A 4,138-nucleotide genomic window follows, 5' to 3' on the forward strand; every position below is an offset into this window, starting at 1 on the left:
CAGATTAGTGGCACATGCCTTTAACTAGCATTTGGGAGGCAGAGACAGATGGAACCTCAAGAGTTCAAGGATAGCCTGGTCTACATAGGTCTAGGGCAGCCAGAGCTACATAGTGAGATCCTGTTGGGGGTGAGGGAAGGAGAAAAGAAGATGAAATATATCCTGTGTAAAAGGAAAATTCTCCAGTTCTCTACCTCTTTCATGGTGACTGAAAGTTAAAACATCCAGTGACTGCTACCCAGTAGCAGTATCTTACTTTAAAACCTAAAGAAAACAATCTTAAATGGAAGAATCTGGCGAATGATCCCAGTGCCGCCTTCTGTCAGTTTTGAACCCTCTTCTGTGAAAGTGCAATTTTCCAGTGTGGATTTAAGTTAACCTGAATTGCTTAACTCCTTTTGTATACCAATACACAAAGTATTCCAGCTCCTTATAAATTCTCTACAGATGAAGAAAGGCTTTTACTGGGGGTAAGGGAACACAAGCACACAGGAAGACCTGTGAAGCAGAGTGGGACGACATCCCTTATTTTTCATGATATCTTCTATTCTGCCTTGGTACAGTTGGAGAATTGAACTGTACAGATGCTTTTCAAGGAGAGCGAGTGCGCGGAAGTGCGTGTAAAGACACAAACGGTAATTGTTTAACTGAATCACTAGCGGCTTGTTGTCTGTCTTATGGGCGTGTGGTAAATTGGCTCAGTTGCTCAACATCACTCAGTACAAGACACTGAGTGATTTGCTTCCCTCTTCGCTTGCCAAACATTTCCATTTTCACAGAAGAGGCGTTCACACAAACGATTATACAATTGGCAAATTGCATTTGTTGGGCAGAGTTTGTCTCAAATTTCTTCATGCCAAGCCAGAAACCACCTTACTAATTAGAAGAGGGAGAATTTAGCACAGAGAGTCACTAGGGCAGTGAGTGGTGTTTAATGCTAGAGGGAAATCCTAAGGTCACACAGAGGGAATAGCTACCACACCTGAAAACCCTAGACACTGAATAAGGAAGGAATTCAGAAATCTGTGAAGGTAGATATGGGTATCTGAGAGGGTTCATAGGTGCTGTGGAAACATGCTACCTGCCATTGTGACAGAGAAGGACAAGGGTTGAAGGTGTGTCCATCGAACCCACTCTCTGTGCAGGGGCGTGCTCACCAATGTGGGAAACATGGCAGGACCCCTTCCTGTTTATCCACCTGCTGTCATGTGGTCAGGACAGTGGAAAGGAGGACACGGACTCTAACCAAGAACATCCCTGCAATGCCTTCCATTGGGAAATCTCGAACTATTCAGACAGAGTCTGCAGGGTCCAGGTCTGACATCAAGTATCACAGCAGAGAAGGGAAAGAAAGAGCAGTTTTCCCCATCCTCCTGAAAAGAAGAGCACCTTGACCACCCAAGGGGAGCAGATGAGACCAAACACGGTAAAGGCAGAGGAGTCACATGATTCCAGCACCTCCACTGTCAGTGTCCTGCCCTACAATGCAGTATTAATAGTTTTCCCATTGAATGGAACTTTCCATGACCCATCCCTCCATTGAACCAAGCTCCTGACAGTGGCAGAAATCATGTTAGTTCCGAGGCTAACTAAAAAAGATGTTACAGCTTCTGTCTAGTCTTGAGGCAGGAGAGAAAGATGGGGGCTTATGGGAATTTGAAAGGAAAAGAACCCTTCACTCCGAAGTGGAAGGTTGAAGCCTCTTGCCAGCTGAGAAGTAAGGAATTCAGCACAATTAACATTTGTTCTGGAGGTTGCCTACCTAAAGACAATATTTCTTTCATACAGAAATATTCCAAATAAGAATGTCAAATTGCAATTAACCATGCCTTAGGGCTGAGTGTATAGGACCTTCAAGTGTGGTCTTGTTCCTCCCTCCGTAGCTATTTTCTGGGAATCTCACGAACAGGACTATAAACTTTATCTACAGTGATAATAATAGATCATAGCTGCCTTGCACAACTTGTGATTTAGGGATTTTACCTATCAGCTGTAATCCTATCCCGAATACCTCCAGGGCATCCTGTCATTTCATTTAAATTTCTCAGTAACTCTTTGAGATGTAAGTTAAGAAGCCCCCAAAGCGAAGATTAAGCAGACTTCCCCTCATTTCTCCTTGTCTACTGTGGAAATTTCTTATATTTTTCATTAAGCAACCCAGATAGTATTTTCTCATTATGTTTTTAAGGATACATTTCTCACAATTCTTATGGTTCTGTCTTCCATTGTCCATTACAATCAGTCCTAGAGTATTTTGGTATTCTAAAAATACACTGTTTTGCTATTGGTGTCATTTGTTGGTTCTTGTTTTTGTTTTGTTCTTGCTTATTCCCAGCTGTATCACAAAGATAGATAATAAACTAATTAAACTCTGAAAAAAAAAAAAGAAGCCCCCAAAGCCATATATCAGATTGCTAGAAAGATAGTTAAGCACCGCTCTCTGAGAAGCTCCGCCCATATTTGGGTGTGGCACTTTTTCTTTTTAGCCCTGGAGCGTTAAGTCCATCTTAGACTCTGTCTGAATCAACTCCAACTCTGCTGTACATGGACTCACCTTGACGTTCTTTTCTATGGCAAACCCCAAGAGTTCCACCCTGTCTCTAAGAGAGATCTTCGGGTTGCAGGAGGTAGGTAGCAGTGTGGGGCTGTCTCCTGCCGGTGCTCCACTCATTGCCACCTAGCTGGTAGGCATAACTTTGCAAAGCCGATTCAAGGCCACAGTTCGAGGAGTGGTCTTAGGACAGTGTTTTGGTCACTTCTGCCAATGGCACGAATCAGCACACTAGTGATCAGAGTTGCCCGAGAAGATCCCTGGTCCCGGCCATAGGGTCATAGCCAGTGCGATTGATTAAATCCCGGAGCGTAGGCAAACATTTGTTCTCATTTCAGATATTACTGTTTTATTTCAGCTCAAAGTTTTCATTGTCGATTTTAGACCTACTGAGTGTGGAGGAGCCCTGTGCGATGATGCATTAAGTAAGCAGACTACTCTGCTGATTCGAAAATAAAGCACTTTCCCACACAGCGTGGCCAGGAAAACAAGCGTGCAAGACAGGGTTGGAAGCAGAGGAGACACACGCTCTTTAATAACTTCATAGCACTGGGACACCCCTGGCAGAACAGGGCAGTGAGTCAGCGCCATCGGAAACTGTAACACTCTCCTCTGAAGGGTAAATCGGAATGAAAACACCAAACGCCCCACGCACACAGCTATCATTTGAATATTAGCGAATTCTCAGTGAGTTAATGCGTAAAGAAATGCGGCTTATCTCTAATGCAGGGAGAATTGGAGTAATTGCCATCACTTTAAAGGAAAGAAAAGAGCAGTACTCTTTAGGAATAACTAGAGGAAACAAAGAAAATTACACTTTATCTTTAATGTTGCTTTTTAGGCAGTGTCATAAATTAAAAATTTTAAATAAGTAGAAAGGAGACCCTCATGTAAGAGAAAACGCAGACAGTGAAAGTGGCTCTTGAGACATCGACCGAGCTCCTAGACTCTGAATGAGAAGTTTGACAGAGCTTTTACAGCCCTGTGAACCAACATGGGCACGGTAGGTTAAGATCCATGATGTCTGAGGGAGAAGTAGAAATACCACAAAGCAAGCAAGTGGGGAGCAAGAGCTGAGTATGATTTTTCTTCTAAAACTCCAAGGACCATCAGTTGAGCGTCCCAGGTGATTGCAGAGTGAAAACGTAAAGGAGTAATTAACTTGACCGCAGTTCACTGCAAATAAAGTGAGCAAACAGACTAGGGAAATAATGTGTGGAAGCAGCGGGAGGCCGTGTCAGATGGCTGGGAAGTTGTACTTGAGTTCCGGAAGAGGAAGAGACAATTGGATAGGGAAAAAAACGAGAATAATGGCAAAAAATTGGGACTTTGTTTTACCTTTAGTTTTGACTTTTTCCCCAGTAAGAACTCGAGTAAGCAGGCTGGTCTTGAACTCTGTCTGTCTGTCTGTAGAAGAAGCTGCCTTTGAACTCCTGGTTCTCCTGCCTCTCCTCCCAAGTGCAGGGATTAAGGTTCGACCACCGATTCAGTGTAAGAGAATGATCGATATCTGATTAAGCACCAAGCCACAGATTTAAGAATACTCAGTGGTCTCTGAGGATCAATCCAGAGAATCTGCACCTGGGC

Source organism: Rattus norvegicus, chromosome 2 (assembly GCF_021556685.1).
Source record: "Rattus norvegicus strain SHRSP/BbbUtx chromosome 2, alternate assembly SHRSP_T2T, whole genome shotgun sequence".
NCBI classification, from domain to species: Eukaryota; Metazoa; Chordata; class Mammalia; order Rodentia; family Muridae; genus Rattus; species Rattus norvegicus.